This window comes from Tupaia chinensis, unplaced genomic scaffold (assembly GCF_000334495.1).
Source record: "Tupaia chinensis unplaced genomic scaffold, TupChi_1.0 Scaffold000234_1, whole genome shotgun sequence".
NCBI classification, from domain to species: Eukaryota; Metazoa; Chordata; class Mammalia; order Scandentia; family Tupaiidae; genus Tupaia; species Tupaia belangeri.
In genome coordinates, this window is record NW_006159712.1 from 1829153 (window position 1) to 1843752 (window position 14600).

Sequence of the window (14600 nt, forward strand, 5' to 3'; positions counted from 1 at the left end):
CAAGTAATTTGTCCTACTGATATGCATAGGCGTTAGGATGCCCCAGCACTTGAACTTTACACCAAAGGAAACTCTAGAACCCCTACCTTGACTGCTGGAAAAATCTCTAATCCATACCTTGACTGCTGGAAAATTCAATGAGAACTGCTGGTGTCCAGGGCACAAAACAAGTGGAATCAATGCATTCACTGATAGTTATAGAACCACAGTGTCCACATTCGTAGGTATTGTGGGAGATTACCAACTGTATAAATGAGGGCTTATGATCTGTTGTGGAGTCAACACTGGTGATGATAACTGAAAAGTGGTGGTAAGAAGCACCTAGAATCTCCACTGAATTTGCTATGAATTTTCCTTCCCTAATAAGTCTGTAGTCCAAGGAAATGCTGTGATTTGATGGCTTGACCCTATGTCAGCACCAGCGTTATGTGTGAAGCTGTGGGTGACAAAGGGACTATACATATGTCCATCCTCTGCCTCAGACCTGTAGGGACCCAGAACATTTGGGATGAGCAAACTCAATCTTGGATTTGGAAGAGAAAGAACAGAGGCTGCTTAACTCTCTTTATAGCATAGTGGTTAAGAGCATGGGTTCCAAACACTGTTGCCTGATTTCAAATCCGGGCCGCGTTACCTACTAGCTGTGTGGCCTGGGCATATGGCTAACATCTCTACACCTCAGTCTTCTCAACTGAACATAGAGATAATAATTGTATACTCTGTACATATACCTCAATATTAATTAACTTACTATATGCTAAATTCTTGGACTGATAACCTAGCACATGAAGGGGCTCCAAATACTAGGAATTGCTGTTAAAAGCAATATCCCACACATTGAAATGTTATTTAACAACCCCTACCCTGGTACCCACTGTGTGCCGAGTACTATTCTAAGCACATTATTTGTTTGACCATCTAAAAATCCTTCAAAAGAAGTACTATCATCTTCTCTTCTATAGATTAGGGAACTGAGGCATGGCAGAGCGATAGTTCAACCCAAGTTCTAGAGTCCATGGCCTTAACCACTTTGCTATCTGCTTTCACCTCTAAGTTCATTGGTCTCATGCCAGGGTTTCTTCAGTACTAGAACTGGGATAATTGGAAGAGCCCAGGAGCCTGGTATAACCAAATACACATTAACAAAAAGTTCTAACCTTAGATCCATACACGTGGACACCAGGGTCATAAATAATAGGCTCCTGCTTGACGACACACCTATTGGTTCATCAGAAAAGTCATGACATATTTTTCTATGAAAAAATTCATCACGACTTTTCTGATGACCCAATAGAATTCTTTTGCCCCACATCTAGGAGGAAAGCAGCTTATTTAGAATGGGTCCCACCCTTAGAGGACTCTATTCTCAGAATTGAAGTAGCTTATCCCTCAACTTGGTGGAGTAAAACATGGGAGCTTGGAATACCCCGACTCCAGCTTGAATTCTCACTAACTGCCTGGGCAACCTTCTATTCTTCCCCAATAATTCTCATACTATATTTGAGGATGAACATGAAAAAATGAGAAAGAAAATCTGAAAACTTTTAAAACATTTCTGCTCTAGTGTGACATATTTCTCATAATCTTAGACTGTTTTTGCATAAAATTTTTAAAGAGCTAGATAAGATTTGCCCTGATAGGCTATTTTTCTAAACCAAATTCTAAGTTTAATCCAATTGTGTGGATTAAATTCTTAATTACCAATCTCACACTTGCATTTCTCTTATTTATTTACCAGCCTGCTTTTTGGTATATCATCAAGTTCCATGTGTAGACTCCTTAGGAATACACTTTGCTCATTGGCCCTTGATGTTTCAATATGGTTGAATTGAATATGATAATTTTCTTTAAATGTTGAAGACCGAGCTAGATGGTGAATATTAGTGAAAAAAATAATCTGCTCAATCCCTAACTTTGTATGTGTGTGAGAGAGCTCTGCCAACCTCTCAAATAATTTCTCAATAGAGTTAGGTAAATCTAGAATTAAGCCAAAATCATGAAAACATTTGAGAGGCTGAATATTAGTTACATGAACTAGATCAATTGACATTAGGAACTCTAAAATATTTTCTTTTTGCTGAAAGGAATCAGTGAGGTTAATCTAAGAAAACTTTAATAAGAGAAAGCTATTTACATGGCTGATCAAAGAGTTAGAAAGGGGCAGAGCCATGGTGATGCAGGCGGGCAGTAGGGTGCCACTAGTGCCACTACATGATATTGGAGCCACCCAGGAGGCCCAAGTATGCATATCAGGTTGATCTGAACACACCTGCGTGTGTCCATGACCTTGGCTGACTGAGAGACTGAAGGAAGAATCACCGTATGGTGAGACCCTGTCAAGGGTATCTAGTTTCTTTCCTTCCTTTCTTCCTTCCTTCCTTCCTTCCTTCCTTCCTTCCTTCCTTCCTTCCTTCCTTCCTTCCTTCCCCCCTCCCTTTCTCCCTCCCTTCCTTCCTTCTTTCTTTCTTTCTTCTTTTCTTTCTTCCTTTTTTTTCTCTCTCTCTCTCTCTCTCTCTACCTCTCTCTCTCTCTTTATCTTTATCTCTCTATATATAAATGAATAAAAATAAACTTTAATTTAAACGGGTCAGAAAGGCTTGCTTTGAAGGGTTGTCTTCAGAATGGGCTTCTGAGGAATGGAGCATACATTTTATGTCTTCATTTGAAAGCCTTGGTGGAAAGTGCATTTAAAAAAAATTTAAAGAATGGTTCATTTAGGGGCCATCAGGTGGCATGGTGGTTAAGGCCCTGGACTCCCACATGGCTGATTGCAGTTCAAGTCCTGGACCTGGTGGCTTGCTTTTTCATTTTCCCTCTCTCTCTCTGGTCCAATGAAAAAAATAATAATAATTTTATTTTTTTAAATTATTATTATTTTCTTAATTTGTCATCTTAGTAAACCTAGAGTGTTGACCCAAGCCTGCCACTGGCCTGTTACAGGTTAAGAGGCTTGAGTTTTCTGAATCTATTTCCTCATCTTTAGAAATGAACATGACTCCACCTACTTCATCAGTTTGGCAGCCAAGACTGAAGATTAAAAAAAGATACTGAAGATCCTAAAGCCTCTTGCACAACACACAAAACGTTCTTAAATGGGATTGACATAGAGTTTGTTATTATAATATCTCAGTATTTATCCCTCATTGATAAAAATGAGGGTATTAAACAAGTAACTTCATTTTTAAACCTTATTTGACTGGAATATGTCTAAGCAGTGGCGATAAGATCACACTATCCCCACACACTTTGAAATAGCCGTGTTCATAACTACTCACTACCGGAAAGCCAAAAGCATACATACTCCTGCAAATATCACAGAGAATTTCAGTATGTTTGTTTATTTTTATTTCTGCTTTACTTTAAATTTTCTAGGACTCCTTTCAAGTAATATGTCTTCTAAATATCATCTTCTAAAGAGTAAAGAAGTCAGTTGAAAATAGGACCAAACGGTTCTCTACTGCCAGAGAGTTTCCTTGGCAATGAGCTTTCTATTCCCAGGGTATTGCTGGGGAAAGAAGACTGCCGGCAAATTGCACACAGGTTCGAGGCAGTCTCTACACAGTCCTAGCCATATATCAGGCTGATAAATAAGACTTGGGCAGAGTGGAATTTCAATGAAACAACTCTGTGCACAAAGAGAAAGGTTATCTCTACTCTTGGGATGAGTAGAGCCAAATAGTTTCCATCAGGAACTGCAAAGCTCTATAAACCTCAACAGCACATTCTGACTCTCCTAGTACGCTAATGAAATTGTGAAAGTATAGTTGTCCTTTAAATGTTTGTGCCTGGAGTTATGGCCTGTTTCGAATGACAGGAAACTGGAGACAACATTTTAATGGTTATGAATGCATTGAGAAAGCAGCTATGGTGTCTAATGAGACTTGAGAAGCCACTACAATTGAGGAACAATTTACTACCAAGAAATCAATTTGAAAATTCTATACAAGATTATCACCCATTAAATTGTCTTTCTTCAAAACTGCAGGCCCTAAAATGTTACTTCTGGACAAGGAATTTTACAAACAATAAATGCTAATTAAGCAATCTATTCAAATGAGTTGGTTGAAAGAATAAAAAAAGAAGTACTTCCTACAGAAAAAACCCTCAACACTGGTTATATGGCTGCTCCTGCCACTACTACTACTGCTTTTGGTTTTCTTCCTTTACCAAAAAATAAGTGGCACTGGGAGATAAACTGGACCCTCCATTTCCATACTACCTTACACGTTATGGATATCATGCATTGCAAATGAATAAATACACACACACTCCACCACACAGGGGCACAATAAAGAACTCTGGTTATGATGTGATGAGTTTAAGTGAACAGCGAGAATTACATATTGGAGTAACTATTAAAGTAGACAAGAATATGGATGGCTCAGCAAGACTCAAAGACAACACAAATGAGCACATGTATGTGCACGCACATACTCATACACACACCAAAAGGTGAATTTGTGTGTGGCTAAGAACCTTTGAGACCCTTTGCAAGTAGAACAACAATCTTGAAAGTCAACAGAACACAATGAAAAGGGCATACAAATATGAGCCACCCTGAAGCCAAAGAAGGAATATATTTTCTAATAAAAAAAAATGAATAATGGCCTGACCTACAACTAAAACACAAAACAAAAACCACCGGGGCAGAATTAAAACTAATTGCTGTCCTCTTCTCATACAAAGGGTCTACCATGTCATCCAGAGCCTTTCAGTAGATGCCATTTTAGAAAAGAGGAAAGTGCTTAGTTATTCTGCAGTCTGACGTGCCTAGGAACCCAAGTAGCCCAGCCCTCAGTCATCGGAGTTCTTGGATGATAACATCATTCCAGAGAAGACGATTTCAACTCAGAACATATTATGGAAATGAAAGCAAAAAGACATTTAACAACCCCATGGGACTTTAGTAGTGAAGATGGTGAGATGTTATTTTCCCCAGTGGCTGATCAGAAAACATTTCCATTCTTTTATTTCCTTTCTTGGTATCTCGACTTCCCAGGGAACCTGTAGATAGGAATTGGTAACCCAAGACTACCAATCTTAGGTTGGTTTTGCACAACCCCACAAAGGGTTTCAAGTCAATTTTTACCATTTGTGTGACACCAACTTCTTGAGTAATTATAGAAAACTTTAATATTGTGCCCTTTAACTTGAACACAGACTGAAAAGAACGGACTATGAGCATTGATTTAACATCGTGTGAAATTAAGCCTGAAGGGCATCGTGTCCTCATAAAACATAATTACTCCTAAAGTTTTATCTCAAATTGTCTCAGAGGAACTCTCACCAGCAGGTAATAAACAGACTTGGAAAAATGTCACTGGCCACATCAAACATCCCCTAGTCTGCACGCAGAGGGCAATTTTATGGGCAGCTAAATGTAGTGAGAACAGCTCTCGCTTCTCAAAGCTCCACTGGCTCTGATGTCTTGTGTATGCCATGCCATGAAAAGGGAAGTGAAGAGAAGGTTCTCTAATAAACAGCTGTTTGTACAAGACTGGTGTGTGTGCAGAATGCAGCAGAGCTTAATAAGAACCTGAAAAAGGCACAAAACTCTTCAATTAATCTTTTTCCCCCCCCCCAATCCCCAGTTTCCAAGCATAGCACATACACTTACCTGAAAGGCTAGGGACCATTTTGTGAATAACAAATAAAATGTAATAAAAACACAAATAAGGGAATAAACCAATACAAGAAATGAAATCATTGAAGTTTAGCAGCCAGAACCACAGCCGCCTGCTGGTTGGTCAACGAGCAGCCACAAAAGTAGAAATGCGATTCCTGGGCTCCTTGGAGGAACCTGCGAGTTCTGTTGGTCATTCCCACCTCCAGGAGACTCACATACCAGATACATGAAGTATGAAGAGCTCAGAAATCGTTCCTTGTGAAGACTGTGCTCAGGGGTGTATGGTAATGCCATCCTGGATGGCAAACCAACTGGGCAGGCTGGAGAGAGCCTGTCAGTCCAGAGGGTGGTGGGACCTGCCGTTGCTCAACTTAAAAAAAGACCCTCATTGTCATCAGTTCAAACCCACTGGAAATAGCCTCTCTGCCTCCCTCAGTCTCGTAGCGAGCGGTGCAGTGGGTCCGTTTGAGGACTGTGCAGTCACGCCCCTTGCTGGGTTATCTGCTGTGGTGTGGCATTCTGTTTTCACTCAGTGCTGAACAGTGAGCACTGTGAACCTCAGAGGAGCTCTCCAGGCACGGGGAAAGCATGCCAAAAACGGGTCAGTGATGTTTTATGAATCAGGCCTAAGAAAAGGCACGCACGTCTCCAACCATAGGCAGCACAATCAATCTGCTGATCTTTTTTAAAAAGTTAAAAGAGTAAGCAATAAATCAGCAGGGAGGGACAGGTCCTTTGCCATCAAAGTGTCTTGAGATGCAGTTTTAAATGACTTTGTAGTGACCTTCCCTACATAATTTCAAGCTCAAAAGACATTTTCCTCACATATTCCATGGAGCAACTTTCTCAGAGCAATGTCCTGCTTCTCTTGGGTGGCCATTTCCAACATGAAATGCCTGCCTGGTGACTCTCCTCTCTCTTGTAAATGGACAGACTTGGGATCTGGATTTGTGATTCTAATTATCTAGAGCTCAGAGAGCCATCTGGGCCATGAACATGTGTCGTGAGAACATACGGCTCAGCTAACACCAGGCCACGGATAGGGAGACAAGCCTGCCTTTGGTGCCATTAAGAGAAAACATTAAGTGTCATCACCACTATTCCACGGCAAACCTGTTCCAAGTGTAAGAGAAAGGCACCCTGGTGACTGAAACAGTCATTAAAAAATCAATATAGTGCCAAAATTGAGCGGCTCAAACTGCACAGAGAATCAATTGTGTGACCAGGAAAAAGCTGGTAGGAGGATTAAGCCCAAAGAAAGGACTGGATGATATTTAGTGTAAGGTGTGTCCTAGGAAGGTCTGCTATTGTTTACCCACCCAGATCATTCTGAAAGTTTCAAATCGCAATGGCAATAGTTCTTATAGTTGACCTTGGAGTGTATTATTCAAAGTCACATTGACTTTGAGGTAGAAACAAAGTTCTTATTGGTAAGAACTTCAGTGTAGAGCAGTGTCTAAGTTTGGAAAGCAAATTCGAGTTTGAATCCTTGCTCTGCTACTTAGAAGATGCACATGTTGGTTGAGTAACTAAACCTCTGTTTCCTCATCCATGAAATGGAAATACTCCCGGCAGCACAGCCTGGTAGCTGACTGAGACCTTGTTCCTTAAAAAATCCAAAACTTCGTTTTTTTGTTTGTTCGTTTGTTCTGTTTTTAAAGTTCATTGTAGCCTCCTACATAGACGTGTCTGCAGTTTCCTGCGTTTGAACATGGAAGAAATGGAGGCAAAGAAACGTGGATCTGAAGATTCTAGGGCCAGCATTGCTCCCTGTAGGCTCAAGATCAACCTTCCTACATAGACTGCATCCCCCAAAAAATATGCCATTGCAAACTGAAACACTGTCCTGAAATAAAATCTAAATATGTATGTCACTGGCCTTATTCCCGTAATCACTCTGATCCCACCCTATTCAATAGAAGAACACGTGTTGTGCTGTCCAAGGTGGTAGCCACCTGTGAGTTCAGCCCTCAACACTTGAAAGGCCGCTAGTGAAATCAGAAACTGAATTCTTAACTGTACTGAATTTTAATTAATTTAAATTCAAATAGCTTCATGTGATACGTGGCTCCCATATTGAATAGCACACCAAGTCTGAGCTCTGATAAAGAATAGGGGATTCGGTGGTGCAGACCTAGCAAAGGTGAGGCAATTACCCCCAGACCCCTCACATCAGCTACTGAAGGCAGGCTCACCCTGCCTCACAATCACTCTAGGGCGGCAGTTATGACAGAAACAGCACCGGATGGTAGCACCCTTCCAGAGCCACGTCCTGTGACCTTGGACAAGTCTCCTAATTTTTCTGAACCTGCTTTCTCATCTATAAAATGGGGATAATGCCTCAGGCTGTTTTCAAGGTGAAATGCCATCACAGACATCACAACAAATGGAGACCTGTAAAATGAGGGATGATGACAGACATCATTTCGTCGTATCCTTAGTTTTGCAGCACTGGCCATGGGTGCACCTTGCAATATATTGCTGGTTTTCATGGAAAGACAAAAGCACCCTCCAGGATGTGCATGCTTTTAGGAAATGTTGCTTGCTAGTAGTGGAGATCTATTTGCCTTCATTTCTCTATTCATTCCTACCCTGGCTCGTGTTGTAACTTGGAGCGGGGCACATTCACAATACCAAATGTCACAATTTGGGACTCGCTTTAAAACATGGAGCAGAGGGTAGCACATTCCTAGAGCATACATGAGTATCCATTTACGTACGTGGAGTCAAAATTAGATTTGCAAATTGCACAAGAATCGCATGTGCTTCTGAGCTTTATTGATTCACCCTAGCTGTTAAAAACGTTCTACTAAATCTAGTTGCTACCAAAGGACCAGCTATAAAAATAAAGCCTAGCTTAAATTAAAGGTGAAACTATTAACAGTCATCCTGTAGACTACTAGACTCTAATGAGTTCCTTTCTGGCATTAGTGGACTTGAACCTCAGCTAAATGGGGCTGCGAAACCCATTGGGGATTTCCTTGTTCTGCAGCTCATTGAAAGCTTTCCCTGGGAATGGCTTGATTTGCATCATTCCATCATAGGTTCTAGAGCAAGCAAGGACAGAAATGTGACACTTCAAAAGAAACAGGAAATATTTTATAAAATGCAAAATGCTTCAGTAAAAAGTATGTGCAAGAGAGATGTTTACTTGCAGGAACAGGGGAATGGAAAGCACTAGGGTTCTAAGCAGTTTCTTAACCATGGCTCTATTGGCATTTTGGACTGGATACTTCTTAATTGTAGGGAACTGTCCTGCACCCTGTAGGATGTTTCAGAAAACCCCTGACCTGTACTCACTACATGCAAGAAATATCCCTCCCCTAGCTGTGATAACCAAAAATGTCTGTAGTCTTTCCAAAATGTTCTTTGGGGATGGTGGCAGGGGTAAAAATTGACCCTGGGTGAGAACCACACTGTTTTGGAGAAAGTCTGGCCTGGTTCATTTCCTCTTTTGCCGTTTTCCAGCTGTGTGACCTTGAGCAAGTATTTGACCTCTTTGAGCCTTAAATTTCTAGTTTGTAAAAGAGATAATTTAGTTGTATTGGGTTGTCTTTGAGGATAAATTAGACAATGCATGTAAAGCATTTACCACAATGTCTGGCAACTAGTCTTCAGTAAGTGGTAGTTACTATTATCATTAACTACTTTGACTTTCTAAAGTGTTCCAAGCAAGCAAGTCCCTGGCTCTAGCTGCTTCTCTCCATGGACCCAATTATCAGGCACTTACTCCAAAGGGAGAGTAAACAGAGACGTTGGACTGGCCAGAATCTTCCTAAGAGTTCTCTTCTAGAAATGTCCTCTTACTGCCTCCAGATGAGAGCAGGACCTTGTGAGACTGGGCTTGTTGATGTGACCTAGGCACCTCAATTTATCTTTAGTGGCTCCAAGAATGGGGGTAAACCAATGCAAAGTCGATGAGCAAAAAGCCATTTTATCATTGACCAAAAGACCTCAACAGCCATCAGAGGTGGGTCCCAAATGCATTTCTGACACATCTTTGGCTTCATTACATTAAGGTTTCTAAAACCTCCCCTTTACATTACCTCTAAAGCCTCTTTCCATCTGCAGGATTGTGACAGACTGTAACCTCAATGAGGGAAGGACTCTTCTCTGCTCAGTTCTGTTTTCCCAGTCACCAGGAAAGAGCCTCACTCAGTAGAAAAGGACTCAGGGAACATTTATTGAATGGCAGGATTTCCCGGTACATGAATTTGCTTTATCGGCACCAGGAGCAAGACCCTGTGCACAAGGCTGGCAGGAGGGAGCGGGATGGCAGTCCTGCTGCTTCGAGCCCTGAATCCCAGTGGTCCTTACCAAGCTTAAACTTAGGACTGCTCCTCAATTCTTTCTGATGATAAAATGAGGAGTCCAGAACAGTTCATCCCTGTCAGTGACTTGTGAGGAAGACCATGTCTCAGGGCACTGGTCAACCCCAGCCCTGACACTTGCTTAGGTCCATGACAAATTAATGCATCACTGTGACACATGGTCACCTCCTCTGTCAGAAGTGGGGATGACAGGGGCCAGCAGTTAGCGTAATGGCTATGTCGCTGGACTCCCATGTCATCGACCGCGGTTCGAGTTCCAGACCCGGTGGCTTAAACTCATGCCGGGCGCGTGTGCGTGCGTGCCCAAGATCCCAAGAGGAGAATGGAGAAGAAAGGATTGAGGTGTGGCCATCCCCCCCAGGGGGGTGATTTCTCTCTTTCTGTCTCTCTGTCTCTCTCTGTCTGTCTGGCGAGCACATGCGCCCTAATAGCAAAAACCTCTTCAAAAAAAAAAGAAGTGGGGATGACAGACAATACCAACCCTAATGGATGATATAAGTTCCATGATGGAGGTAAATGGTCACTTGGTGTCTCATAGTTATTGAATGCTGGTCATGTATACACAGCCTAAGTAATCTCTTGCATAATTGTGAGTTAGTATTATTATCATATGCATTTTACGTATGAGAAAACAGGCTCCTTTAGCAAGCAGCAAGGTCTGTATTTAACCTCAGAACTTTGGACTGTTGGAGGCCTCCTGAACAGTGCCTGGCATGGGGTAGTTACTTACTACAGATTTATTGAATGAGTGAATAAAAAGCATGTCAAATTTGGGATTGTTCAGTAATTCTCAGTGTTGAGTAATATGTCTTCTTATTTCATTTTCAATTATATCATATCTACTCCTACCATCCAACACCTGCTGAGATAGCAAACCTTGAAGAAGAGAAAACATTTATGGGTAAAATGGAATAGCAGACATTTTGGAATTGTCCGGTTCAGGAAAGTTGATTTTAGGAAATCAGTTCGACTCTGCAAATGCGCAGACCCCTGGCTGCTCTTCTGCCCCAGAGCACCCTCATGCTGCTCTGTTCCCATCTGAACAAGACAGGGGAGCACAGTGCGGCCGAGGTGAGCCCAGCACACACGGCTGGTGAATTTGCTTTATCGGCACCAGGAGCAAGACCCTGTGCACAAGGCTGGCAGGAGGGAGCGGGATGGCAGTCCTGCTGCTTCGAGCCCTGAATCCCAGTGGTCCTTACCAAGCTTAAACTTAGGACTGCTCCTCAATTCTTTCTGATGATAAAATGAGGAGTCCAGAACAGTTCATCCCTGTCAGTGACTTGTGAGGAAGACCATGTCTCAGGGCACTGGTCAACCCCAGCCCTGACACTTGCTTAGGTCCATGACAAATTAATGCATCACTGTGACACATGGTCACCTCCTCTGTCAGAAGTGGGGATGACAGGGGCCAGCAGTTAGCGTAATGGCTATGTCGCTGGACTCCCATGTCATCGACCGCGGTTCGAGTTCCAGACCCGGTGGCTTAAACTCATGCCGGGCGCGTGTGCGTGCGTGCCCAAGATCCCAAGAGGAGAATGGAGAAGAAAGGATTGAGGTGTGGCCATCCCCCCCAGGGGGGTGATTTCTCTCTTTCTGTCTCTCTGTCTCTCTCTGTCTGTCTGGCGAGCACATGCGCCCTAATAGCAAAAACCTCTTCAAAAAAAAAAGAAGTGGGGATGACAGACAATACCAACCCTAATGGATGATATAAGTTCCATGATGGAGGTAAATGGTCACTTGGTGTCTCATAGTTATTGAATGCTGGTCATGTATACACAGCCTAAGTAATCTCTTGCATAATTGTGAGTTAGTATTATTATCATATGCATTTTACGTATGAGAAAACAGGCTCCTTTAGCAAGCAGCAAGGTCTGTATTTAACCTCAGAACTTTGGACTGTTGGAGGCCTCCTGAACAGTGCCTGGCATGGGGTAGTTACTTACTACAGATTTATTGAATGAGTGAATAAAAAGCATGTCAAATTTGGGATTGTTCAGTAATTCTCAGTGTTGAGTAATATGTCTTCTTATTTCATTTTCAATTATATCATATCTACTCCTACCATCCAACACCTGCTGAGATAGCAAACCTTGAAGAAGAGAAAACATTTATGGGTAAAATGGAATAGCAGACATTTTGGAATTGTCCGGTTCAGGAAAGTTGATTTTAGGAAATCAGTTCGACTCTGCAAATGCGCAGACCCCTGGCTGCTCTTCTGCCCCAGAGCACCCTCATGCTGCTCTGTTCCCATCTGAACAAGACAGGGGAGCACAGTGCGGCCGAGGTGAGCCCAGCACACACGGCTGGGCTGCCATTTTCCTGAAAAGCCCCTGGGGATTCCATCTCAGATATAACACAGCTCATCTGTCCAGTCCCTGGCACCCCCATTCCCAGCCCTCTGTTTTAGCTTGATCCTGGCTCCGTACACAGGACCCGAGGGGTGAGTTGTATTACCCGGGAAGGAGGGGGTGAGTAATCACTTCCAGCTTACTACAGACTGTCATCTCCAAATGTACTGTGTGACTGGCAACCTTAGGCTATTTACGTTTCGGACCAGGTTTTAAATCACTTCTTGCAGAAAAGAAAACCACAACGTTGCAAAGGGGCAGTGTTCAGATGTGTCTAAAAATGCTAAATCAGTTACCGACATTACAGTCCAGAGGTTTAACACTAAGATCTGGCTCGTTCACAAAATTGTTGGCTCTAACAATTGTGGGCTGGGTTTTGTTCGACCGCGGGGGCGCTGCTGAGGGGCAAATGCCCCCTTTGTGCCACTTCACTCTGCCAATCTTGTCCCCAGTCCACGTTGCTCACTGAAGTTGCCGTGAAAGCATCTGAGTAAACCCCCCTCACCGAGCCCACTGCACCTCATATTTACTGAGCACTCCCGTGGCCTCATTTCCCCCTGGCAACAGCCCAGTGACAGAGCGATGGCTTCTGGCTTCATTTTCCAAGTGAGTAACTGAGGCTCAGGGAGGTTCAATTGTTGCTCAAGAGCACATGGCTGGGAAGAGCTGGGGTTCAAACCTGGGGGTTCAAACTCGGGTCTCTCAGTTCCAGGCACTGTTTCCTCCCCTCACACTGAACTGTTTCTTCCGGTTGAGGGGCGGTTGCGGAACGGCCGTGGTTCTCTGTGCAGGCACACACGTGGAGCTGGGTCTTTATTAGGAGTGATTTGGGGATTAATAAACCTACAAATTAGCTCCATGCCGTGTTACTGATGGAAATTCCGACGCAGCTAAAGCTATTAATGCTCGGTGAGCTGCAGCCACCCCCAGTCTCCTCAGACTGTCACTGTCCATTTAAGTGATGGGGAGATCTCACTGGGGGAAAAATCAATTGGGAAGCCTCCATGTGAAAGAGAAAGGGTGTGCTGATGGGACTCCGAGTGCCAGCATTCTAAAGGCCCATGGTCTCTGCCAGTCCCTAACCGCCTCACTCCTGCAGGCTCTCCCCACCCACCTACATCTTTCCCCATGACTCCCCTTAAATGAAAGCTGCCCAGAAATGAGACCTTGGAGATGGGCTTGACTGCACTGGTAGAAATTCCACAGACAGAGGGAAATGACACAGAGGAGGCAAGTAGCTCGGGTTCCAGACTGCCTCAGAGAACATGCTACCTTCTTCTTCCCCAAAACCTCTTGGGAGCCTCCCACTGTCCTGAGGGAAGCCCAGAACAGACAGCCCAGCTCCTGCTCACCTTGTCTATACTCCTTTTCTCTCCCTGCTCTGTACACCTTCTGCCCTGCAGCGAATCTGAATCACTGTTTCTCCTTAACCGAGCCCTGCTTTCTCTTATCTTCAGACTTGGAGACTTCTTTTTCTAGCGCTTCTGAAAATGTTTCTCTTCATCCTTCTCCTCACTCTCAGCCCCATGTCCTTCAGCTGACCATCCATGCCCACGCTCAGTGCCCTGATAGCTCAGCACACTCATACCAAGGTTGCACACCTGCTGCTCCACGGGTGCCTGGGGTGCCTGACTTCCTTGTCGGGGGTATTTACCAGCCTGAATACTTTCATGACTCCCACACTACCCTGTGAGGTCTTGGGGAATGTCTGTGCTCACTGCTGCATGCTGGTACCCACCCCAGTTCTGGAGATCAAAGGTGCCCCGGATTTGGGGAAGGAATACAGGAGTAGGAGGAGAACTCTTCAGTGTGTAGAACACTTAACATCACATCTGAACCTCAGCTCTCAAATCGCTCATGGAACTTCAGGAGCATGCAGCCTAGAGAGCAGTTGAAACTCAATTTTTAATTTTTTTCAACCCAGTTTAAGATCTCACCCCTGCAAAGCTACTCTATCAGACTTTAGTGGCTTCATGCTACAGAATCATATGGTAACCAAGTGTAGGAGCTCTGGAGTATAAGGTCCTAGGTTCAAACCTCTGCTGCACTATTTACTGCTGTGGGATCCTAACAAAGTTACTTAACTTCTCTATGCCTCAGCTTCCTTAAAGGGGGTTCACAGATTTGTGAAGATCAAATGAACTCATTCACAGCCTTGTACATAGTAAGTGCTTAGTGACGTTTGTTGTCATTGTGTCTCCTGAAAGGACATCACTGTTCCCCACACCACATGCTCTTCCAAAGTTGGCCACACAGAGGAGGGAAGAGTGCCTTCTACAAAAGATGTAAATA

At 43.4% G+C, this 14600-nt stretch overlaps 1 protein-coding gene and 1 non-coding gene across 2 annotated transcripts in view; one reads left to right on the plus strand and one right to left on the minus strand.

Annotated features, from left to right (window-relative positions):
* The window catches only part of DOCK2 (dedicator of cytokinesis 2), a 445944-nt gene that overhangs the window by 175223 nt on the left and 256121 nt on the right, over positions 1–14600 (minus strand). The gene's annotated exons all lie outside the window — the stretch shown is intronic.
* Positions 7297–7427, plus strand: LOC114007791 (small nucleolar RNA SNORA38). Its single transcript, XR_003549379.1, has one exon. It is a non-coding gene; the product is annotated as a small nucleolar RNA SNORA38 (small nucleolar RNA).